Source organism: Neophocaena asiaeorientalis, unplaced genomic scaffold, assembly GCF_003031525.2.
Source record: "Neophocaena asiaeorientalis asiaeorientalis breed wild unplaced genomic scaffold, Neophocaena_asiaeorientalis_V1.1 scaffold362, whole genome shotgun sequence".
In the NCBI taxonomy this organism is placed as follows: domain Eukaryota; kingdom Metazoa; phylum Chordata; class Mammalia; order Artiodactyla; family Phocoenidae; genus Neophocaena; species Neophocaena asiaeorientalis.
In genome coordinates, this window is record NW_020175700.1 from 2,142,717 (window position 1) to 2,169,798 (window position 27,082).

At 35.8% G+C, this 27,082-nt stretch overlaps 1 protein-coding gene across 5 annotated transcripts in view; it reads left to right on the forward strand.

The window, feature by feature from the left end:
• The window catches only part of MEF2A (myocyte enhancer factor 2A), a 168,991-nt gene that overhangs the window by 694 nt on the left and 141,215 nt on the right, over window positions 1-27,082 (forward strand). For all 5 annotated transcript variants that reach the window (XM_024732044.1, XM_024732043.1, XM_024732045.1 and 2 more), the window contains exon 2: window positions 24,685-24,770. The gene's annotated coding sequence lies outside the window, so the exon portion shown is untranslated. The remainder of the gene's footprint in view (window positions 1-24,684; window positions 24,771-27,082) is intronic.

Here is a 27,082-nt window from a genome sequence, read left to right on the forward strand (position 1 = left end):
GTCGTCTCCTTGAAAGTTGAAGGAGTTCCCTGGGGGCCCAGAGCCTCTCTGTAGGGGAACGCCCGAGAGCCGTTTTCCTAATCTTTCAGTGTGAGGCCGGGGTCTCCCCGAAGCGGTTTACCGGGGGGTGCGGGGGGCGTTTTGCGCTGTTGTTGGACTCGAAGAAGTTCCCCCACTTCTGTTTGGGAGAAGGTTGGTCTAACGGAGTGGAACTCTGTGTGTGTGTGTGTGTGTGTGTGTGTGTGTGTGTGTGTGTGTGTCAGTGGTCGTGTGTGTGTGGATGTCAGTGGCCGGGTTGGTACTTGGGGCCAGGAGGTGGCCCGGGCTGGGGGCACCTGCGGGTGCGGACGCCCGACAGTGCGGGGAGACGTCGCGGGGAGGGAAGGGGCTACAGAGGGAACCGCTCGCTGCCCTCACCCAGGACGTCCATCTAAGTAGATCCCGGCTCGCAGGGAAGGTTTTGTGTGATAAGAAACTTTGCCTTTTAGTTCGATTCCATCTGTCTTTGATCAGTGAGGATTTATTAGTAGGTGAGATAGTGCAAACGAGTTTGGAAAAGATGAGCATTTCTGAATTAGAAAAGCAAGGGATTTTTTTTTGTTGTTATTTTGTTTTTTTTCCCATTTAAAGTGTAACTATAAAAATGTCCTCAGACCTGATGACTGAGATAAGAAGCGAGCCTTCTGTCATGATCCAGTAGGGAACCATGTGTAGATTGAAGACTAGCAGCACCGTGTTAACCTGCATTTTATTTTACAATGAGATTGTGATTCCAGTAAGTGTGCTTTTAGAAAGGCCTGCTGTGGTGTGTTGACAGTGTGTGTATTTTAAAACAAATACTGTCTAAAAATTTTCAAGTTTTAGCACAGTATGTTTTCATTGTGTCTTGTATCTATTACTGTATGGAGACAAGGTTCTCTAAAGCTGTAATTAGGTGTACATTACAGAAGAGCACTTTTCCTTTAAGAATCCAGCTGTGTTGTTTTGGCATCTGCCAAGTACTCCAGTTGTCAGTTTTAAAATCTGTTACCTTGGCAGTCCTTGTACAGTCTGTGGAAAAGTTAAACAAAATAACTTAAAGATTTTTTCTGCAAACACAAAAACGGCATTTATTTTAATAGTGTGAATTTAGGAAACGAGGATAAAATAAACTCTATTGTGTTATTATGGCTTTTGTATATGTCTTTTGGTTTGGGGTGTTTTTTGTTTTTTTGGTTTAGGTTTGGAACGCTCAGTCTTCACTCATTTCTTTTCCTGTGAATGGCAACTTTTAAGAAAAAAGTGTTTTCACTAAAGTGGAAGACAATTTTAGTTAGACTTTATATAACATGTGTTCACTATGTTTGATATAAAACATTAAGATTAGTTCTATATGATGATGCACTAACTGATTCTGGAATCACTTCTAATTCTCAGTGAGCGTCGTAGTAAAAAGTTGTGATAATGGTGTTAAAATGAAAATACTCTGAAGAGCCAAAACTAGTGATTTAAATACTTTGCAGACACGGGCTTTAATAATTCTGTTGGAAGAGTGCTTCCAATTGAAACTTATTTACTAAAGCTGTCAACAATTGTGAGATGGTAGTGACCTCTCTAAACACAGGTTTTTCGTTTAATTCACACTGTTGTTATAGATGAAACTGGTTTTATTCATACTGGAGCAAAGGTGATAAAATCATGTTAACTCCTTAAATTGCTTCCTAGCAAAAGTCCAATAAAATTTTTTAGGGCAATGAGTGAATGAGTGGTGGGGAGTGCTCAGTAGAAGGAAAATAGCTCTTTGGGGCTCAGAAATAATAATTGTAAAGTCACCATGTTGAATTAGGGATTGAGAATAATCTTCTATATTATTAGAGTTTTTATGTTTCCTTAATGGGTATGTTTGACAAAGGTTATTTTGTAAATGCAACTGGAAATAATCTTTTAAAGATGAGTTGTTTTGAATGGTGATGTTTTATTTTTCAAGGCAGTTGCATTATTGCTTTGTATTTTACATTAAGAAAGCAGTGCAGGTTAATATTAATTTTATTAATATTCAAGCAGTAGCAGTGTCGTCACTCATTAATTTTTTGGTTACCAAGAGAAATATCTAAGTATATTCTGAGAGTGGTTAAGTAATTGTGGAAATGTTTATTAGAATGTGATTTTGAAGTTTGAAATATTTTAATAAAATCTTTTTAGTAGATTTGTTTTCCGATTTAGGAGGGGGAAGCCATAAGTAAATTTGTTACTGGGAAGTAGCATGCTTATCAGTGTGGTTTTGGGAAGCCACTTTTTTTCCCTCCCTTTGCTGCTTTTATAAAGTCTGGCAAGAGGAATTTAGAGTAACACACAATGATGATGGTCCTAGATTTTCTTTGGGCATTTCTAATTTTATATATTCTGTCTTGTAATCAGACTATGCACCTATTTTTTGTTTGTTTTGGAAGATATACTCATGGTACATATGAATGTTACAAAGTCTAGCTGAAGTTTTCTTTTATCAGCGATGGGGCAATGAAAATACTGCTTTGTGGACTGAAAATGATCAACATTGCCTTTTTCTAGATTAGAAAGAAAATTTCTGAATGTTCTTAGTAAATTGAGAAGCGAGTGCGCTCTCAATGTTTGAAGTAATAAGGGAAGTGTAAATATGGAAAATCAAATCTGTCTTCTAGTTAGATAACTTCCTGCATAGAACACTCTAATACTGTTGTGCTGACTTGCAAGTCCTCATAAAGGAAGGCTGCTTGACTTTGTCATCAGATCTTGGTTCTGATCCCAGCTCTACCATTGAGTTATGAGACATCTTCTGTAAAATGGGAAGGAATTACACCACCTGCCCCATAGAATTGTTAGAATTAAATGAAATAATGGTGTGATAGTTCCTAGGGCGTTCCCTGAGACTTGATGTACAAAAATGCATATTGCCTCGTCTCCTTTCATCTCTTCCTGCATACATCCCTTCCTTCCTATGTAGCTTGTATAGGTACTCTGCCCAATACCTGTACCTTTAGTGTTTGTTACCAAAAGGACTTCATGTAATGTATAAATACAGGAGAATGCTCATATATTTGTTTGGGATAAAATATCCCAGCATCTTAAATTCATTGTCAGATTAAACATAAAATGTTTAGTTGACTGATCTGCAATCATTGTTGGATTCTAACTTCCATGAGCTCTCTACATAAAAAAAAAAAAAAAAATAAGTATTTTTCCTACTTTTCACTGAAACATGTCGTTAAGGAATTATCTGTGGGAGTTATCTTTAAGATATGATATTTAAAATTTGAAATTACAAAAATATTTTTATAACATACCTGGAATAAGTATATCTAAAAAATAGGTTTTCTTTAGTTGGTAATTTTAATTTTTTATTCTTCATTTTACTTGCTTGGTGGAACTAAATTATTTTATTTAGGTGTGCTTTATCTGTGTATGGTTTATCTGTGTATTCTATGTTAAATGGATCCTGTGTCCAGTCTATTATAATTGAAAGTATAAGCTCATTTGTTAATAAGTCTCATGCATGGCACGGGATATGTGTTGGCACATATTTAATAAGTACTGTATTATTGATATATGTTATTTACTGATTTTAATATTTTTGTATTTACTAAATTGATATTTACTGAACTTAGTATTTTATTTAATATTGAATCATCTTAGTAATCACTCAAGATGAAATCATAAGCATATGAGTTAAGAAAATTAGCTGGTTTATGAAGTGGAATACCAGATTTTTGAATATTGGTGTATGACAGCAGATAATTTACTTCTTCATCAGTTTAATACCTGTTGATGCTGAAAGCCAGAGGAATTGTTAACATGGGTGAAAAACAGACACTAGCTGATCAGACTTCTAATAACTATCAGCCAAGGCACATCTTTTTATGGTTGTCTTGAATCAATACTAATTTTATTTTCTTCCTTACACAAAAATGTAAACTTTAATTTATGGGCTTAAAGTCAGCCATCAATAAAGTTACATTGTTATATGTTTTGAGAAACGTTTTGGTAGTGGGTGGTAAATTTATATTGCATGAGCTGGACCTTTTCACCAGGTTATTTTTGTTGCCAGCAGCATGCATGTGGAGCTTGACTTGGATTAGTTTGAGGTATGATTTGTGATCCTTGGAACAAAAGGATACTCTCCATTTAACCTGGTAAGATAACTTGTAGCTGTTGGCTTATTAAAACAAGGTGCTCTTGCATTGACTAATATTGTATTTGCTTGTCTCACTTTTTATCCCCAGCCCTAGCAATCCATCTTTTACATAGAGATTAGGATTACATTTCTAAAATTCAGATCTAAATTGCATTCTTCTTTAAAAAAAAAACTTTGAAGGCATGTAAAATCAGTAAAGAGGCAGTAATTTAAAAGATAAGAGGTTAACCTCTAAAATCTGACTGCCCAAGTTTTAGAATACCCACTCTAGCACTTTTTCTTTGGCAAGTTCTCAGTCTTCTTGAGGCTCAGTGTATAAAATAGTGATTATAATGTTATTTACTTTGTAGAGTTGTTGAGACGATTGAATGAGACGTGTATTGTCAAGCTTTTAGCACAGTCCTTGGTACCTAAAATGCGGTAATTTTTTCTCCTGCTGTTACTATCATTACCACTACTGCTGTTGCCATTATTAGTCACGGTTCACTTCATAGTATGATTCTATCCTATCTTTCTAGGCTCATTGTCAGCCACAACTCTTCAGTTTCTATGACCCAGTTAAGGCCAGCTATTTGCTCCTCTCTGAAAAGGCTATTATTTTCATGCTGATGTCTCCCACTTTTATTTTTCTAGCCCGGAATTTTCCTGAGCTTGATATTCACTTGGAAATCTAGTTGGGATTTCAAACGTAATGTTAGCCACGTGACTAAGATGTAGCTATTTATTCCTCTCCCCCAACCTTCTTCTTCTCTCCTACCCTCAAACCCTGGTGTCTCTACTGGCCCTCCCCATCTCAGTAAATGGCAGGACTCAAGCCAGAAACCTAAGATATCATTTTGGATTCTTTTCTTTAATCTCAGATCCAACCCACCCACACATTATGTTGTACCTTCAGAATCTATCTTGAGCCAATCCGCTGCTCTTAGCCTTCACTGCCTTCACCTCTTTATTTCAAGGCATCATTATCTCTTGCATGAATTACTGCAGTAGCCTCCTGACTGGGCTTCTTGTTTCTTTTCCTGTTCCTCACAAGTTCTTTATTCACACAGCAGCCCTAGGAACCATTTTAAGAGCCTCAGTCATGTCATTTTTCCTTAAAATCTTCCAGTGACTTCCTATTCCTTTCGAATGGCCTGTATCCTTTTCTGCGACCTGAATGGCCCTGAATGATCTTTCTCCTTCTCATTGTTCTTCCCTTCATTCACTGGATGCCAGCCACTTGCGCCTCTCAGTGTTCTTTAAACGTTTTACTTCCTTTTTAGGGTCTTTTGCACTTCTTGTACTACCTGCTTGAGATGCTTTTCATAAGGCTGGCCTGGCCAAACTCTTTGGAACTTGGCCCAGATCTCACTTTCTCACTCAGACCATCCTGTTTAATGTTGCAGTCCGTTAGTTACTCTGTCACACATCTTGTTTATTTTCTTTAAGACACTTAGTATAATTTGTACATATCTTGTTTAGTTGTTGCTTAATTATGGTTTTTCTCCATTATCTGAATGTAATATATCTATATCTTCATTCATGTTTTTGCCAGGGATTGGAATGCTCACTTGCTCATATTTATCTTTTAAGTTGTAGCTCAGATGTTATCTTGATACCGATTTTAATGTTTTCCTCCCTTGCTCTTGATGCACACACTATTTGTAAAATCCATTATAGACTATTTAAAGTATTATAATTGATGTCATTCTCTTCTGCTAGGCGGAATTCCTATGTCAAAGACTGTTGCTCTTTCTGTATGCTCAGTACCAACCAGTCTGTCATGCCACATATTAAATCTCCGTAAATGCTGAATTGAGTGGAAGTTGTCCTAATCAACTGAAATGACCAACACAAACCAGTTTTCCCAAATGAGACTTTAAAAATTATAAAAGTACTTTCCAGATTATAAAATACTAGTTTGTGCATTTCCTGTACATATTAATATATGTATTCTGGGTCAAGGCAGGAATCCCAGAGTTATCGAGCCTAAGTATAATAGCATTTCCTGAGATTCCATTTTGTGAGAGCTTTTGTGGCCAGCATTAGGAACCTAACAGCTATTTGTAATGGTGAAGATCATTCCACATTCTAAATACCTAAATTACAAATGAGCTTTTGGAACATAACCTGTTTGCAAGTTGGGGACTATTTTAGCAAAATGTTTATTTTGATGCTGAAAACCTTTTTCTTAATGGTGTTAAGCTTATTTTCACATGAATTATGAAGGGAAAGGGAGAAAAGAATCTGGGAATTGAGATTTTGTTTTTCAGAAATGGCTCGGTTTTCCCAAAGTAAAGTTTTGGTATTGGCAGAAGGTGGTGGTTGTTTTAATGTTTTGCTTTGGGAAAACCTTAGAAGTTACAAGACTAGTACAGTGAACTCATATACCTGTCACCTAGATTCACTGATTGTTAATATATTTAGCATATTTGCCTTATGATTCTCTGTATTTGCAGAGTGGCCCCAAACTCTGGAAACAGATACTATTATTTTATTTTATCTATAATTTGAAGCTCCTTGATTACATTTTCTGGAGTATGCCAAAGATTCAAGTTTATTCAGTTAAAGTCAGAAGCATATCATCTGAGGCAGAACATCACAGATGCATACAAGGGATAGATTGGAAATGCTGCATTAATGTACTTTGCTAACAAGGAAACCACATATTAAACATATTAATGTCATTCAGCATATCATGTATTGTGCTGTAATAGCAGGAATCCACTCTGTAGATCTTTTTCCTCTTCTTTTTTTTCTTTTCTCCTTTTTCTTCCTTTTCCTATTATAATTATTTTTATTATGTTAACCATTTGAGAGTAGGTCTCACACATCATGATCCTTTACCCCAGGTGCTTCAGCAATATTGTCTAAGAACGAGATATTCTTACATAACCACAGTATGATGGATTCAAGAAATTTAATATTGATACAATAATTTACTATACAGTTCATGTTGAAATCTCTTCAGTTGTGCCAATAATATCCTTTAATAGTGTTTTTTTTTCTAATACAGTGTTATTTATTGTATTTTAGTTGTCCTCTCTCCTTCAATCTGAGACAATCCTTCAACATTTTTTTTTCCTCTGGCATGAATAGTTTTGAAGAGCACAGGTCCTTTGTTTTGTAAGATGCAGGAATATCACGTAAGTGATGATATATCCTTCATAAAAAAAGGCAATATAATATAATGTTTGACCCATAATATTGTTGTTTACTTGGATCACTTAGTTAAGGTTTGAAAACTCCATGTAAAAGTTTTCATTGCCCCCTTTGTTATTGTTGAATAATCTTTGGGGAGACCCTTTGAGACTGTGTAAATACTCTGTCTTCCCCCAGAATGTTCACATAATGGTTTTAGCATTTGTTGATGATTCTTGCCTGAATCAGTTATTACACAGCAGTTTCAAAGTGGTGTTTTTATATTATTCCTTCTATATTTGTTAGTCGGCCTTCTATTCAATTGTAAATTAGAGCTTTTCCTTTTCATTGCTTATTTAATAACAATATAAGTTTATAGATTCTTTTTTTATGAAGTAGGTTATACTCTATCACCTGTAAGTATTTATTTTTAAAAAATATTTATTTATTTTTGGCTGCGTTGGGTCTTCGTTGCTGCACACGGGCTTCCTGTAGTTGCAGCAGAGCAGGGGCTACTCTTAATTGTGGTGCACGTGCTTCTCATTGCAGTGTTTCTCTTGTTGCGGAGCACGGGCTCTAGGCGCACGGGCTTCCGTAGTTGTGGCTCGCGGGCTCTAGAGCGCAGGCTCAGTAGTTGTGGCGCATGGGCTTAGTTGCTCCATGGCATATGGGATCTTCCCAGACCAGGGGTCGAACCTGTGTTCCCTGCATTGGCAGGCAGATTCTTAACCACTGTGCCACCAGGGAAGTCCCCTGTCAGTATTCATTTTGATGTTCCAAATTAACTCAGGTTTGGTCAGTGGGAGCTCCTTCAACTTAACTCATTGATTGTTTTGACATGTTTCTATCATTTTTGGAGCACTTCCTTACTTTGGGGACAGAAGATACTCCAGACTCATCTTCTTCTTTTCCTGCAGCTGTCCTAGGATCAGCCATTTCTTCAGGGGGGTCCTGGTTTCTTTCATTGGGTTAAGAGTATTTAGAAGTCAAGAACTGGGCAGTAGGTATGCTCGTTGATACTGGAATATCATTGTTTTAGAGCCTTTTCAGCTGACCAAGCTGAGAAATTTTGAGTTTATGCTGATTGCTCAAGCAGTAGATTGTAATTTTTCTTGACGTTCCTGGAACTCCTTAGCACAGAATCTTTTCTTTTGAAACTGTTAACAGTTTAAGTGACTAATTTGTCATGTAATTTTTCTGTTTAATTCTGTAATGGTTGGGTCTTGATTTCCAAAACTTATTTTAAGGTTCTTGGGAATAGGAGTCCTGTTTTATATCTCTTTGTATGTTCAGTGAATATGTTTCATAGTGCCTTGAGCATGATTGGTACCCATAGGTGGTTTATAATGTATAAATATAATAATGACTCAATATTATGTTTATTACTCTTACACCATAGTTAACTATTCTTGTGTTTTGTTGTAACATTTCAGGTGATTTTGTGGAAACTTTTAAGTTAATTGGTGATTTATTTGTTCTGTTTTTACTAACTTTGTTAACCTTGAAGTAATGAAACATCTAAAAGTTTTTCAACTTAAAAATTTTAAAAACCTAATTGTTGAGATTAAAGTATATAATTAAAAGAACATCAAAACGACTAATTTTGACATTGCTGTTTTATAGTGTTTTGTTCTTTAGCCCTTTCTGGGATTCACTTTAATTATAGTGAGATGATATCTAGATCCTTTTTAAGTCTAGGTTACATGCTTTATATATAATTAACATTGACTTGTTTATGAAAGTGAAATTAAGTGCTACAAAGTGTAGTGGAAAGAATATTGTGCTACTGAGCCAGGAGTCATTGGGTTCTAACTCTTTGTAAACATTGTGTTACTTTGGCAATTTCACAGTTTGATTTTCATTATCCTATTCATTCAGTCTATGGGGCTAGGTGATGAGGAATAAGAGTGAAAAGGCATGGCTTTCACAGTCATGTGGGAGTATGGATACATATAGGTTTATAATTCACTTTGCTATGTGCTTGATATGTATAGTGCAGAGCGCTACAGGAGCACATAGAAGGGGCAATTAACCCAGTTTCAGGGAAGCCAGGAAAATTTATTCCACTGGAAGTGACATTTTCAACTTAGGATGAAGTCTAAAGAGTGAATAGGACTTAGCCTTGTGAAGAGAGTAGGTAGAGTTTACTAGACCTGTTAAGGGCAAGAGATACACTTAAGAACCTTGGGTTGCTTGGAGAAACTCAAAGAGTACACTATGGATGGATCAGGCAGTGCCAGAGAGATTAGACTGGAGAGATAAATAGGGACCAGATTATGAAGAGCCCTTAAGCTGTGTTAAGGAGTTTGTACTTTATTTTAGGGAAAATCTAAGCATCTTAAGCCTGGGAGGAAATTAATTTAAAAGGTGATACTGATTGCACTGTGTAGACTTCTTCAAAGAGAGTTAACAACTGGTAGGCAGGGCTTCCCTGGTGGCGCAGTGGTTAAGAATCCGCCTGCCAATGCAGGGGACATGGGTTCAAGCCCTGGTCTGGGAAGATGCCATACGCTGCGGAGCAACTAAGCCCATGCGCCACCACTACTGAGCCTGCTCTCTAGAGCCCATGAGCCACAACTACTGAAGCCCGTACGCCTAGAGCCCGTGCTCCGCAGCAGGGGGAGCCACCGCAATGAGAAGCTAGCGCACCACAACGAAGAGTAGCCCCCACTCACTGCAACTAGAGAAAGCCTGCGTGCAGCATCAGAGACCCAACTCAGCCATAAATAAATAAATAAATTTAAAAAACCAAAAAACTGGTAGGCAAGGAGAATAATTAGGAGGATGTTACAACAAATTAGTTAAAAGGGGTTAAGGTGGCCTGGACTGTGATAGTGGGATGAGGATTGAAGAAATAGTTGGATTTGAGGAGATATATAGGAGGTAGAATGAAAGGACTCAGTGATGGAGGGCTTGTGGAAGATGAAAGAGAGTTAAGGGTAATGATTAGGTTTATGGCTTGGGCAACTGAGGGAATGAATGGGTGGTTTACTGAAATAGGAAGCACAAGTGGAGATTTAGGCTTTGGAGAAAGATGATGAATTTACTTGTGATAGAGTGCCTAGATGGATAAAGAGGGTATAGTCAGAGAGTGGGATGTATAACTTACTCTCAGAAGTGAAACAGTTCCTGTTAATGACAAGGCCTAAGGAGTTGTTTGAAGAGGACTGGAAGTGAAGGTGTGTAGTGGTCCGGGAACAGAGAGGATTTATCTATTAAAAAAAGCCTATGGATATGCCTGCCCTAAGGCAGAGCACCCTGTTTTAGATTATCTCAAGGTTTTCAGCATTTTATCTTGGAAACTAGAAGTGAGAAATTTCAGATACTGTGGTCTTAATAAGATTGTCTTAAGTTAAACAAAAAAGCAAAAAAAAAAAAAAAAAACCCCACAACAATAAACATTTTTTTCTGAACAAAGCAGGAGACTGTTTAATTGCTCCAGACTCATCTTGTATTTTACCTTTCCCAATCCTGGAATCATCCTCTTTTCTGAAGAGCCCTGGCTCCTTTCGTTGGAGGATGGCATTTAGAAACCAAGATCTGGGTGCTAGGTGTGCTCATTGCTCCTGGGGTGTCATTGTTTCTAGGCCTTTTCAGCAGAGATAAGAAATATGTGTGTATATACTAACCCACACATATATGTGTGGGTTAGTATATGATTATACATATACAGTCACTTCTACTATGGCGTGGCATGTGTGTTCCTGAAAATCACTGTGTGATGCAGAGTTGTATAATAAAGACCACGGGGTTCGTGGCATCAATGGAGCTAGGAAAACAATACTCAGAAACTTTGTCAGTGACACATTAAAGAGAAAAGATAGGAACCTAATAAACCTATTTAAAATAGCAGTCATGCTATTAAACATGTTAAATGGTTAAGTATTACATAAAGAGTAAATATGGCTCTTTGCTATGAAAAAGACATGAAGTTTGCTTATGTAGGTGAGTTTTGGAAAGGTTGTGGCTTGTGAGTTATTTTGAAGTGGTGGATTGAGAGTTATCTGAAATCAAATGAAACACCACCAGATGTGGATGGATGTGGCTCATAACACATGCTGTTATGTTATGGACTGTGGTAGATCATTTTCATTTGAGTCAGTTCTCCCTTGGGTGCCTTGCAATTTATTCTTCATTTCTGCAATAATTTTTTTTTCTATTTCTTCTTTGAATTCAGTCAGCTTTTTAAGTTTCTCATTTTTGTTTTTAGTTTTTCAGTTTCTGTCTGATTCAGAGTGGTTTTCATATCTTCAAATGCTTGTTTGAATATGTTTAATCCAATTATTAACATATTAGGAATAATATATTAACAGAATATATTTAATTCTATTTGGAATACTGACTTACAGAGTTTTTGCTGCTTTGAGGTTGTTTTTGGTAGGAGGTTTTCCTCACATGATATGTCAAAATCTGTTTCCTGATTTTCTGGATTTCACTTTTCTTTTGTTCATTTTTGTGATATTGGGGGGTTTTAGAGTATTCCTAGTTTAATGGTGCCCTTTTCTGTCAGTATAAAATAGTCCTGTTACTTCAGTAGTTCTTATTTGTTTGTTTTAATGGTTGGAGAGAAGGGTTGTGAGACTTCCAATTTTATGATTCTTTTTGGTCTTGCAGGACCTTAAATTTTCCCCTTTTTCTTTTTCCCTTTACCATCCAATTGCCAAAGGACACTCTTTCCTTCCTTTTGCCTGTCTTCTCCCAGAGGCCATGTGTTTCAAGGTTGTGCCCCCTTACATGGCGGCTAGCGCTTTAAATGGCACCTGTTCTTTAAATCACCAGAAGTTTGAACTTCCTTCCCTGTACTCTGTATTCTGATCTGCCCATTTTCCCAGTATTTTCCCAGATTTAGGGTGGTTTTAATATTTTTGGTGGTCCTTGCAAATGACCCTTAGGCCTGTTTGCTGGCACCAAGACACTTGGTGAGTGGGGGTGGAGTGACAGCTTGGGAGATAAATCAAGTACTGGGATTTGGTGAGTTTTCTGTTTCCATTCATAGAGAGCATTTTTTTTTTTTTTGTCTTTAGGCTATGCTGAAAGCTTGCTTTTGTGTAGGATTTCCTTTTCCACCTTGTTTTTTCATATGGTTCAGGGGAATATTTTTAGTTAGTTAGATAATGCTACCACCATTGTCCTCACTACAGTGTCTACTTTTGGGGGAGGGGGAGCAGGAATCTATTGACTTATGCTAAGGTTTTAGTAAGAAAAGACATAGGTAGTCAACTTAACACTGGTGAGCTAGAGATGTTAGAAAGTACCCTGTAGGAGATATAAACCAATTTAAATACTCTTGCTTCATTCTGCTAGCATGTAAATGCAGGTTCTAGGTTATTGCAAGAGTCTTAAGTGATTTTTTTCTGTAAAGTAAGGTTATTAATTCAAATATTTATTTCTGTAATGTATATTGGAAATGCTTTGGTTTTATTTATAACATGAATGAGTTACAGGCCTATATTCAACCTAGCACTTCTTTGGTACTTCTTTATTCTAATGACAATCTAATATGTGAAGTTTTCAGAAAAGGTAACTTCTTTTTTGGAATTTAAATCATTTTTAATAAAATTTTTTATACTTAGAGGTGGAGATGTAAATAATATATAAGAAATCTAATGGTATATAAGGAATAATAAAATATTCACTTGTGGATCTACTGCCTCACTGAAAAAGTAAAACTACCAGTATTGTTGAAGTCCCCTGTGTGAACATTCATAGTCTTATTTCTATCTCTAACCCCAGGATTAAGAGTTGTTAAGAATTTGTGGTTATTATTCTCTTGGCCTATATTCTTAAGCAGGATACTATTAGTACATGTAGCTAAAGTCCATTTATTTTCCATGCCCTCACATGCCATTGTATGACTACTTCACAGTTTATTTATCCATTCTATTTGTTTCCTTGCTGGTTCTGTTAGTAGGATAGTAGATTTTTTTTCTTTTTTTTTTTTTTAGAAAGGTAACTTCTAAACTTGGAAATTGATCTGATAGATGTGAACTTCTTTGAAAGTTAAACTACTTGTATCTCTTTCTTTTTCTACTCTTTTGGCTTTCTCAGTTTTATTTTATGATTGAACTGTTGTCCTTTGATTACAATAAATTGTAGGTGTCGTGTTATTTCTTGGCTGTACACTTTTATTGTGTTTAATAAGATGGCACTGTATCTGTTGATTGTAGTTGAAGTTAACTGGTTCTCTGTCTTATATGCTTTATATCTATGTCTTTTTAACATGAGAAATTTAACAAAGTTGGAGTTATGTGTGGAAGTTCTTTATGCTTAGTTTCTAGAATTTAGTTGCTTAAAATATTTATTACCTTTAAGCATTTCTTTCCCTAGAATTAACAAGTTTTTTTGTCAGTGTTTTACGTTGTTGGGGTAGAAATTGACTTGTTCCATTAGTCATACATTTCTTTTAAAAATATAAACCAAAATTAAAAGGCCTATTGACTTTAAACATCAGAAATCTTTCATAATATAAATTAAAACCTTTGCTATTAATGATGTGTTTTTGGAATTCTCCACCTGGCTTTTTAATGGTGTTTAAAGGCAGTCAGTACCTATGCCCAGCTGTCTGTCTTTGGAACCTCATATATGAGCTTTCATTTCTTTTTTCGTAGTTTCCCCAAGTCTTAAGTAATGACTTGACAGGCTCTCTATACAATTTCTTTTTACTGCCCTACCCCTTTTCTTTCAGCTGGCAAATATGGTAGCCTCAAAGCAATGTCCATTGCTCTGCTCCCTTACCCCTTCCTTTAGACTCTATTCCTTTTCTATTTTCACTACTTTAACTATTGTTTCTGTATTGTTGTTGAAGAAATATAAACACATTTAAGATATAGCTCTTTGCTTCTAGTAGGTAATGGTGTAGAAAGGGTAAAACCCCATTAGTTACTATACTACATTAATTACCAAGTGATGTGTAAATCTTAGACACAAGGCATGGATTAGGGAGTTCAGGGAAGGAAGAGTTCAGAAGTGACCAGGAAATGCTTCATGGAAGAATTGATATTTGAGCTGGATGTCAGGTTTTATCAGAGGTATAGAAAAGATATTTCACATAGAGAAATCATTTTGAGCAAAAGAACTAAAACAGAAAAGTGAGAGGTATGTACTGGACACAGTTTGGCTAGATTGGAGGGTGTTTCAGAAGTAGAAGATGGTAAAGTGGGAAAGAGAGCTTGAGACCAGATTGTAGAGCACGTTGGATGTTGAGCAGTTTGGACTTTGTTCTTCAGCTAAGGAAGAGCTGTTGAAAAGTCTTTTAAGCTTGGAAATGACCAGGGCTGTCTTTAATATGCCCATATAACAAGATAACAAAGATGACATTATGTCCTTCCTTATTAATAAAGCTTGGTTCTGTAAAGAATAATGCTCAACAACACTTGTTTAAAAGGACAGTGCTAGTCTCATTCTTAATTTGATTGTTTGAAGGAAATTGGTGGGAATATATGCCTTTCAAGTAGAAGACATGAATAAAGATAGATGATTCTCTTCTCATTCTCCTCTGTATCTCACTCCTTGAGCTCCTTTCCCAGGTCAGGCCAAATGCTGTGCTTTCCATAAAGAACTGATTCCTTCCATTTAGAAGAGTTTTCTTTTGAAATCCTTATAGTACTTCTTAACTGTCTTATTGTACTTACCATGTTTGACCTTATAATAAAGGGAGTAAGTGTATACATAGTGCATTGAAGGTTTTTATGCTTGTGTCTTAGTTGTTCTTGCATTCTTTTCATGTAGATTCTCAGTAAATATATAGTAATCTATTAAGTCTTTCACATGACCCTAGATTTTACATGAGGATTTGTGCTGAACTAAGGTTTTGGACTGAGCTTAAAGTCTTTAACACTGCTGGTCTAGATCAGTAGTTCTCAACATGTTTTCTGCTGTGAGATACAGTAGATGAAATTTTGACACATGGACTCCCATGCATCTACTTAGCAGGGAAGTAACATGTTACAGTGATTTATAATTGCCACAACTATCCTAGGATTTGTTGTCAGTGTAACAAGTGGTAGATGATGTATATAGTTCTTAGGGCAGTAGCTTTAACTCTTCCCAATTCTCTTCCACTTAAGAAGGCATACCAGAATGCAAGGAAAGGTAGTACTATGAGGATAATCTGAAGCCCCCTCTCTCTATTTTATGGTTCAAAGCAGCACTTTAGAAGTATCAAATTATTTGCAATAAAAATCCCAAGTTATAGTATCCATCTTTCAACATAACTTTAGGGTTTGGATTTCTTCTTTTCCATTAGTGCAGATATTTTTGTTGTTAGTATTCGTTTGTTTGAAATGGGTAGAATCCTGTTTTGATGCGGATTAGACTTGTAGTCTGGGTATTACTCCTGGATTCCATTTCATTTCTGTTAAGTTTTAGAGTTTGTGTTTCTAAAAAGACCTCTGAGGCCTCTTCCAGTTGAAAACTTTAGGAAGTTGCAGAATATCGCAACTTGGTGTTCAGACTTTTTCTAGAATCTGACCAACATCCTTATTAATACGGACATCTGTTTGACACCCTTTGCCAGCTTACCAGACTTTAACCAAAGTGATGTATATTTGGCCATTTTTTATGTTAAGTGCCTAGTGTCACATTTTAAAGTGTGCTCGTTTTTGAACTTTGTTTTTTTGTGGACAAAATATACTTTTTGTTATTGGGGTGTAGGTGGTTGAGGACTGTAAAAATGATAGGTTCCAGTAACTATATGCCTGACAAGGAATACTAGGAGTGTTAGCCCTTAGTTTGGGTTGAGGCGCGTAGAACAAATGGAACTTCAGCATTTAAGAAGTTACATCCTCCACTTGATGAATGATAGCATTATCAGAACATGTAATAAATATTAAATATCAGTGTGTACACTTCCAGTATGGTTGCTGATTATAGATTGGGGGGTGATAAATTATTTGGGAAAATAAAATAGGAACTAGTAATTTACCTAAAATGCCTTATTATTTGTGTCATAACCACCGGTATGCGTATCGTTATGGGGAAGATGTTAGATACCATAATGAAGTAGGATGATAGAAAATAAAATGTGAAGGCACTCTAAGTTATTTTATTATAAGAGTAGAAGCTAAAAATAAACACATATACCCACACAGAAGCTTGTATACCAGTGCTTAGAGCACCATTACTAATAATAGGCAAAAAGTGGAAAGAAATGTCCATCAGCTGATGGATGAATGAATAAATAAAATGTGGGGGCTTCCCTGGTGGCGCAGTGGTTGGGAGTCCGCCTGCCGATGCAGGGGACATGGGTTTGTGACCCGGTCCGGGAAGATCCCACATGCCGCGGAGCGGCTGGGCCCGTGAGCCATGGCTGCTGAGCCTGCGTGTCCGGAGCCTGTGCTCCGCAACGGGAGAGGCCACAACAGTGAGAGGCCTGCGTACCGCAAAAATAAATAAGTAAATAAAATGTGGTATTTCCATAGAGTAGAATATTATCTGGCAATAAAAAGGGATGAAGTATGAATGCATGCTACAACATGGATGGGTCTTGAAAACATTGTTAAGTGAAATAAGGTAGTCATGGAAGATTATATATTATATGGTTCAATTTATATGAAATGTCCAGAATAGGCAATTCTATAGAGACAAAAAGATGCCTCACTGCTTAGGGCTGGGGTGTGGGGTGGGAATAGGGAATGGGGAGTGACTGCTAATGGGCACAGGTTTCTTTTAAGGGTGATGAAAATGTTCTGGGATTAGTGGTGATGGTTGCACATTCCTGTGAATATAAAAAAATTCAGGTGTATACTTTAAATGGGTGAATTTTATGGCATGTGAATTATATCTCAGTAAAGCTGTTTGCTTTTTTATTTTTTAAAAAAGAACTGAGGCTGTGTGAGGAGGTGTTTTGGACCTAATGGGTACTTTGGGAGATATAGATGGAGGTGGAAGGGCATGGGGGAAAATAGGCATTTCTGGCATTAGTATACTATCACTTTGTAACACCAATGCTACCCTCTCTGTTTGCTGGCTAAGAATGTAATAGGTTGTGTTTTAGTGGGCATTGTAAAAGAACGCAGCTTTTCAACCTTACCTAACGCTGAGACTGGAATTGTACATTATTCCACTTGACAGGATTAGTCTTGCCTTTCTCTTATTTGTGTATTTTTTGTCATATTAAATTCAAATGTTTTCCTGTTTTCAAGGTAGTGCATAATTATGTTCTGCACATCTATCCATAGTACACCCTGCTTTGCTCTTTTTGTTCACACCTACTCACATTTGTGTCATCTTTTTACCTCCTGTAATTGGAACAGTCCCTAGTTTCATGTGTGCTTGAAATCACTTTCTTTCTTAAATGCTTGCTTCTGTGAAATTAACTGACTTGAAGATATTGTTTCTTGTGGCTTAGTCTTTTTATATGTTTATAAATCTATTCTTTTAAGGCCTTATTAGTATCGTTTTTAATTCTAGAGTCATATTAAATGATTCCAAATATATTCCCAAACTTCTCATTTGGCTTTTGCTGTATGTAGTGTTTGCCTTTCTGATTCCTTCAACAGTGATGACTCTTTAATAGGAACGATGCTAACCAATTGACTTCCAGTGGCAGTCTCCATTTGTTTCATTTGCCCCCTTTTCTGGGTTATTTCTTTATGAAGCTAGCACTTATTGAGCTCATACTGGCACTATGTGAAGTAATAGCGTAGCATATATGCTTATTTAATAACAACTATTTAATTAATTTAACAACTAAATTTATGAAGTATACAAACTATTGCTACACTGTTTTACAGATGAGGAAACTAAAACTCAGAAGATAATGATGATTGTTCTTGATCTTAACTGTGTAAAGTCAGAAAAATCTTTTAACTATGTATGTATAGCTTCTCTGTGTTGAGTATCTGTTTTCGTAATGTGTATGTATGTGTACGTATTTGGTGGTTGCTCAAAGTTTTGCAAATTTATTCCTAAATGGAATCATACAGTATGTACCCTTTAATGTCTGGATTTTTTCCCTCACCAAAATGTTTTTGCAGTTCATCCATGTTTGTGTCTATCAGTATTTTGTTCCAGTTTACTGTTGCCTAGTGTTCCTTTATATGTTTATACCACAATTTCTCCATTCCCCTTTCATGGACATTTTGGTTGCTTCCAATTTGGAAATAAAATTTTCTCCCTCTCATTCTTTGTGCTATTTTTGTCATCCATTTTATGCTGCATGTTTTTACTTTTATACATTATTGCTACGTTTGCTTTAAAAACCATTATCTCTTTAAAAAGTAAAAGTAAGAAAATAAAAGGTAAACTCACATACTTACCATTTCTATTGGTCTTCCTTCGTGTAGAAATAGGTTTCTGTCTTTTGTTTCTCAGAGCAGTTTTAGGTTTACAGAAAAACTGAACAGGAAGTACAGAGTTCCTATATACTCTCTCTCTCTTGTCTCTCCCCCTTCCCTATTAGCATATTGCATTGGTATGGTACATTTGTTAGAGTTGATATTGATGCATTATTATTAACTAAGTCCATGGTTTACATTAGGGTTCATTCTGTTGACAGATTCTCAGCCTTTGTTTGTCTGAAAATGTTTTTATTTCTCCATCTATGGAGGATATTTTTGCTTTATGTAGATTTCAGTTTACAGGTTTTTTTTTTCTTCTTAGCACTTTAAAGGCGTTATTCCTTTGCTTAAACTTGTTCACGTTACTTTCTGCAAGGAGTCTGTGGTAATTCTTTGTTCCTCTATATGTAATGTGCCTTCCCCTCACTTTGGTTGCTTTTAAGATTTTCTTTACTGGATTTCAGCAGTTTGATTGTTAATTATATGCCTTGGTACAGTTTTTGTGTGCTTAACCTGTTTTTTGTTCATTGAGTTTCTTGAATATATGGGTTCAGTTTTCCTCAGATTTGGAAATTTTTTGGCCTTTGTTTCTTCAGATATTTTTTCTATCTCTCCTTCTGGGACTACAATTATACCATTTTTAGACTGCCCTTGATATTCTCACAGGTCCTTGATGCTCTGTTCTTTGTTTCTTTTTTTGCTTTCTATTTTCACATCTTCAATTTAGGGATCTTTTTTTCCTACACTGTAGAATCTGTTGCCAAGTCTATCTAGTTGTTTTTTATTTGAGATACTGTATTTTTCTTTAGAGATTCATTTGATTCTTTTCAAAATAGTTTTTTTTCTGTTTTTCATTAAATCCTTTAATATATTTATAAAATTTTAAAGCTTATGTCTTTAAAGATATCATCATCTTGTTTCTGGATCTGTTTCTTTTGTCAAATTTTTTTCCCCCTGGTATAGGTTACACATTTTTCCAGTTTCTTATGTTGAGTAAGTTTTGATTGACTCTTGGATGTTCATCATGCTGTTGTCTGGATTTTGTTGGTTTCTTATCAACAGGCTTAAATTTTGTTTTGACAGTGTATTCCATTTCTTATGAAAAAGTAGTAGTAGTTTAGCACTACTACTAAGGAGGTGATTCTGCATCAGCGTCTACTCGTTGCGCCAGGTTTCAATGAGATTTTTCTTTCCTCTAGTTGGAATTTGAACATCTCCAAATCTTATGTAACCTCTGGTAACTTTTGAGCCTACTGCTTCCTAGTCATTATTCTTTGCCTGGCCTTGTAGAGTTTCACTTTACTAATGCTGCAGCTTTATTTTCAGCAAAAAACTGTGTTGTCAAGTATGATAGCAATTAGCTATATGTGGCTTTTGAGAGCTTGAATTGTGGCTAGTTCAAATTTAAATATTCTCTAAGTATAAAACATACTGAATTTCAGGAACTTATGGAAAAACGATGTAAAATATCTGTTTTTTAAACCAATTGTATTCTGAAATGATAACATTTTGAGCATTTTAACATTTTAATTCTGGTTAAAGGAATTATGTTAAAATTAGTTTCACCTGCTTCATTTTACTTTTTTTAAAAAATTTACTTATTTTTTATTTTTGGCTGTGTTGGGTCTTCATTGCTGTGCATGGGCTTTCTCTCGTTGAGGCAGGTGGGGTCTACTCTTTGTTACAGTGCACGGGCTTCTCATTGTCATGGCTTCTCTTGCTGCAGAGCGCGGGCTCTAGAGCGCAGGCTCAGTAGTTGTGGCGCACGAGCTTAGTTGCTCAGAGGCATGTGGGATTTTCCTGGACCAGGGATCGAACCCGTGTCCCCTGCATTGGCAGGTGGATTCTTAACCACTGTGCCACCAAGGAAAACCCATTTTACTTTTAAAATGTGATTATTAGAAAATTTTAAATTACATTTTGGGCTCATGTTATGTATGTTTTGGACAGAGCTGCTGTAGAATCCTCTGTGCAGATTTCAGGTGCAGTTTGTCTTCTTGAACTGTATTCTATTACTTTCCCACACAGTTTCCGGCTTCCTTAGCCTCCCTAAATTTCAGTTTCTGCCTCTTTTACTCGCTTAGTCCACCATATTCTGCTTGGCTTCTCATTTCTGCACTGCTCTCCTGACTCTTCATTGTAGGGTTGCGGTCCCCAACCTCCTTTCTGGCACCAGAGACCGGTTTTGTGGAAGACAATTTTTTGATGGGAAGGGGGGGGGGGAATGGTTCAGGTGGTAATGCAAGCGATGGGGAATGGCAGGTGAAGCTTCGCTCACTCCCTTGCCCGCCGCTCACCTGCTGTGCGGCCTGGTTCCTAACAGGCTGCAGGCCAGTTGTGGTCCGTGGCCCCCGGGGTTGGGGACCCCTGTTGTAGGGGACACTTCCCGTTTTCTCAGGTGTTGCAGTGCTGAGCTCCTTTTTGTCCAGTGTTTTAAAATTATAGTTTTATATATATATATGATCAGTTTTCTCGTTGAGTTCACTGGGAGAGCATGACTGGTACTAGTTACCACATCATGGCTAGTAGCAAAAATCTTTTTAAGGCACGAGTAAGTTGACCACATATGAGAACATGAATTAAAAACACCATTTTTAAACCTCAGTTTTGATTACAAAATGAAATTCATCTTTGAGCAAATAAATACTTTGTATTGTGTTTATAGACTGTACTTTATGTTTTGGGGTTTTTTTTTGCCTGCTTCATTTTTATCTTAATCTGGATTGATTTTTAAAGCTGTTTGTTTTCATATAGAAACCTATTTTCTTTGACACTACATTATGCTCAAGGCAGAAACTTTGATAATTTCCAAACATAAAGCAGTAATTTTCTTCATAATTGTATCGATAATTTTAATCAAGATTTGAGGAGATACTTTTTAGGCCCTCAAGATTTGAAGCTAGGAATGTCAGTATCATGTCAGCAGCACTTTGGTTTCACTTTGCTTTCTAGTTTATTGGCATTCACTGATTAGGCACTTAAATAACCAGCAAATATGGCAAGAGATAGGAGTTAGGGAGCAAATTACTTATTTTAGGCCATTCAGGTCTTCAGTTGTCAGCAGTTGTGCTGGGTTTTGTCTGTTTGCTTTGTAAAGCGTATTTGGGACATTTGAAGAAAGGAGTTTTGAACCTTGGTCATTTCATTTAACCCTTTTTTGTTAATATGGAAAACTGGAAGATGACAGTAACTTGTGCCACAGTATAAAATATGATATTCAACATTTGTCACTGAAATGGTAATGCCTTCAAAGGTCTCATTTGTTTCAGAGGACCTTTTTTAAAAGTTTTCTTTTTTTTAAATGACCTCTCCATGTGCTTTTTGTGATATTGTTTGTATAATTTTTAGTTCTGGTAGTTGTCATATAGGAGCTTAAAATGTATTTTTAAAGTTATAGAGAATTATCACTGTTTATAATTTTTGTTCACAGCTGGCACCGACTTGTTATTTGTCAGGATGTCTTCATATGTAGATATTGATGTGCATTGTATATCTGAAGCCGCTCAAGTGTATCAGTCCTCTGAGGCTGATATGCTTTGCTCTCTTTTGAGTCTGTTGCTATAGTATGCATTCGTTTATTTCACTTATTAAATTTATTCAACAAAAGCATTAACTGAACTGTGGTTAAAAGCATGCCTGGGTTCTAATCCTGGCTTTTCTAATCCTGGCTTTACCACTTTACTGGTTTAGCTGTGTGACCTTGGCTAGCTGCTTCTTAGTCTTTCAGTTTCGTCTTGAGGATAATAGTGAGGTTATTGTTGGCTTTACATCACTTAATATGTGTAAAGCAATTAGGCTACTGATTAGCATATGATAAATACTTAAATGTTATTGCTGCTGTTGAAGTTATTATTACTATTATTGTTATGTTAGGCCTTTCTTGGACACGTTTTCTCAAATTTTAATCCCCTCCATATGACAGTACTTCCTTCTCTGCTTTATTTTTTTTTCATTAAGGACTTTCCACTAGCCTGCTGTATACACTATATATCCCTTATTCACTGTGTGCTGTAGGTCTCCCCCACTAGAATGTAAACTCCATAAAGTCAGGAATAGATATAGCGATTTATTCCTAGCACCTAGAGGAGTGTCGGGAGTATATTGGATGCCCAGTAAATGTTTTCTGAATGGATAATGTTGAATTGTGTGCCAGGTATTGACTAGATATTGGGGATATAGAAATGAAAAAAGTGCAAAAAGGTTTCTTCTCTTAAAAAGCATGTAGTATAATAGAAGAGACTCATACCTACAAAACTAACTATAGTTATTTTGCCCCATGTAAGTGATGGTGATGGTGGTGGTAAAGGATATCTGAGGATGGCCTCATAGAAGGTGTCAGTTGAACTGGACATTTGATCCAGATAAGGAAGGTTGTTTCCAGGCAGAGGTAAAATCTTGAACAAAATTACAGAGTTTGACAGTTTGGGCAATGGCTTGTAGTCCAGGTTAACAACAGTGTAGGTTAATTAGAAGTAGAGGGAGCTAGGAAGTTGGTTGGGACCAGGTTTGGGAAAGATAGCTGTTAGAGGTACAGGTTGTCTAGCTCTTACCTGGACAGAGTAATGGGATTTTTGATGTTCAATATGTGAAATTTAATGATAACTGGCTGTAGCACTAACATTTTAGTTTTGGTTTTATTTTTTGAAGGTGAGAGTGTATTTCTTTATAGATTGTTATAAACGAACTATAAAAACTTGGTTTTTAGAATATTGCTTTTTAGAAACTATTTGAGAGTTGTGTACAAAACAAACTTGTCAATAATGGTTAATTTATAGAATTGAGGAATTAATATTTTTTGAATTAAGAATGTGTACCACGTGTGTAATTATCAAATTTTTATTTAATCTGTTATTTCCCATGGGTCAAATTGCCAAACTTTAATTCCTACTGTGGCACTGACACAAAGCTGGTGTCAAAATATATTTAAAAATAATTAGTTTTGTTTAGAATGAGAACACATGAAAAATAGTTTCATTTTGAATTATTGGATTTTAGAAATTGGTAATGTATTGGTATTTGAGGAGATTGTTCTGTATTTCGGTACAATTAGACTAAAAGCTGAAATTGGCTTTTTAAAGCAAGCTCCTTTTAACCTTGGCAAAAAAAAAAAGGCTTATTTATGTGTGTGTGTGTGTGTGTGTGTGTGTGTGTTTTAAAGTTCAAGCTTTTAATGCTTAATTCGTTAATATAAAAAGAATATTTGGCAGACTGTGGCTTCCCCCCTCCTGCTTCTAGAGGGGTTGTACATTTCAAATAGAAACAAAATTGTAGTATCACAATAATTAGTATTGCTGAACAAGATTCAAAAGACTGGTGTTTGTGTGGAGAAATTACCGTTTTCATTTGATGAAGCAGATTTACTTGGGGATTGTCATAATTACCCAATCATGCAATTCTAAATTATTAGATTAGCATCATAAATTGATCCTGGCCAGTCAGGGTGAGGAGGCTTTTACCATCTTTCTCTTTCTACCTAAGTGTCTTGCTACTATTTCCAAGCAAAAGTGTAGCAGGACTGGATTATTCTTTATGCACTACTGCATTGGTTAGCATTTATTAGTGTTCCTTTATTAATGTGAATTATTGACATTAATCTGTTTTTGGCATTTTTATGTTGATTTTCATTTCATTGTTCCCTTTAAAAGAGCGGAAGCTATAAGTATACACATAGCTTTTGAATATATACACATTTTATGGCAATGCAAGTCACTGACCCATTGACAGTTTTTTTTTCTAAATGAGAACGTAATACAATGAACATTTTCAGAATGTAACTATTTTATCAAAACGTAAATTCAGTAGGCTGTGTATACCAGTTAAATATAAAGTATATCATGTGATATAGAGGATAGGAAAGTGGGACCTAGGACACCAATTTGTGAATCTTGGCATGGATAGAATATTACTGAACATTTAAGTAATACTTCCTGAAAAAAATGGATCAGTGACATTAGCAATGCCCAATTGGCTAACATTGTGTTTTTATTATACAAATTTTAAAAAATTTATTTTTCTATTATTCAGTAAGTATTAGTGGAACTATCTGTTGATTGTTGAAATTTGTAGTAATGAAATTATATTTAATTTTGTTTTAGAGTTAAGAATAATTACCAATCTAATATTTTTTTCTTTATTAAGGAATTGGATTTTGTGAAAAAGTAACAAAGAAGAATTCTCTGCAAGGATCACATCTAAGTGCACTTTTTGCTGATACATCATTTCTAGTAAGACATTTTTCCTTTTTTCTATGTTATGAAGTAAATAAACAAAATGGGAATTTTTTTTTTTAATAAGACTGTCTTGTAACCTTGAATAGCAGTCACTTTGGAGTTTATTTGGGGGATTAAGGTAGATTAATTAAGGAAATTCATAAAATCCTGTTGAATATACATACATATGTATGTGTATATACACACACACACACACACAATATACATAATGTGGTATAGTGACAGTTTCTCATATAGTGGCACCGCTGAGATAATCCCATACTTTTACATCTTTTCCACTTCCATTTTCCATGTCCATTACATGTATTTGAAAATAAGGAAAAAAAATCTAAAGTCCATATTTACTGTGACAGTAAGTTGGAGGAAGAGAGGGTTTGAGGACATGAGTTACGTATTATGAGGAGAGATTTTCAAATGAAAGACAAAGTGGACAAATCTAGCCATATTTCTTGAAAGGTGGAAGGGTTGAAGAAAAAAATTAAGCAAATTTAAGAAATCTTTTTAAAATGTAGACTTTCTTTGTGACTTGGAATTTTTTGCCTTAAGTCGTAGGTCCACATTTGCAAAGCTCTGGAGTAGGCAGTTTTGATTTAAAAACTTACATTGGCCTAGGTTAATGGTTCCAATATGCTAGTAAGATGTGTAGTTCTCCTCAAAAAGCTTTCATAAGTGAAACTTCACTTGAATTCTACCTTCTATTCAAAATGGAAAAGAATTAATACTACAATATTTTAAAATAATGTAATTTCAGAGAATGTTAGGGGATAGTTTTTGGTGTGTTATATATAATATGTGAACATTCTGAATGTTAGATACAGTTGATCAAGCCTGATGGTTATGTCAGTAAAAACTTGGGAAAGCTACTTACAATATTTGCTCTTGTTACTCTTGTTTTAATAATACTTCGCTGTTTAACGTTTAAATTTTTTCTTGAATAATTAAACAGTAGAAAGAACTTTTATGAGCTTACAAAATGAGTTTTTGTTAAAATACTTTATTCCAGTGTCAGTTTCTTATGCCCATATATTTTTCTTTTTAAACCTTGACTGCAGAACAGCCCATTTTATCATATCCTTCACTTTGGGGAACTAGGGGAAAAGGTATTGTTTTTCCAATTGAAAAGTATCCTTCAGTCGAAAAATTGTATATGTACAGGAAGGATGGGAATAATGAAGTTTAGTTCACATTTTAAAATATAAACTTTGGTTAGTCTTCTGTATATCTTTTAATGTTTATTTTTTTTTCTTTTCTTATCTTTTTTACATTTCATATATATATATATATATATAGTTCAGTAACTGCTCAACACTGAGTGATTTGAATTAAAGCACTATAGGAATTTAGACATTCTCATTCCAGAGAATTTCACCTATAATTTCCCTATAATTCTGTACCTTCTCTGAACCTCCGTGATGGCTCTGAGCATAACTTCAGTTGTTATATTTGGGTTATGTTTAAGCTTTTGGGTATCCTCTATGATACTTTTTTCACTAAGTTCTGAAGATATAAACAGTGTCTTATTCTTTATGGCAGGTTTTGCATGGTTCTGAGGGCTGTGATTGAGTTAAGAGCTACTTGTTTTGGAGTTACTCTGAGTACTTAGATGGGAAACACTCTTTCCTTTTGAGTAGTTTCAAATACTGACTGAAGAACTTCAGATTTGTTTTCCCTATAATTCTGCCCTAATTCTGAGTAGAAATTGGAGGAGTTGGCACAGACATTGGGCAAAATTTTTTCTACCTTTTTTCTTTTCCTTCATGTCTTAGAACTGCTTTGGGCTCTTATATTTTAAGTGTTTGGTCCCCTTTGAGTTAATTTTTATATATGGTATTAGGTAAGGGATGAGATTTATTTCTTTGCATATGAAAATCAAATTGTTCAAGAAGCATTTTTGAAAAGGCTATATTTTCCCCTACTGAATTACTACCTTGGCACCTTTGCTGCAGATCAGTTGACATTATATGGGGGTCTATTTCAGGATTCTATTATGTTCTATTGATTTATGTATCTATCCTTATGACAATACTGTACTGTCTTGATTACCATAGCTTTATATTAAAATCAGGTAGCGGTGCTTCCCTGGTGGCGCAGTGGTTGAGAGTCCGCCTGCCGATGCAGGGGAGAAGGGTTCGTGCCCCGGTCCAGGAAGATCCCACATGCTGCAGAGCGGCTGGGCCCGTGAGCCATGGCCACTGAGCCTGTGCGTCTGGAGCCTGTGCTCCGTAACAGGAGAGGCCACAACAGTGAGAGGCCCTAGTACCGCAAAAAAAAAAAAAAAAAAAAAAAAAAAAGGGGAGGAAAACCCC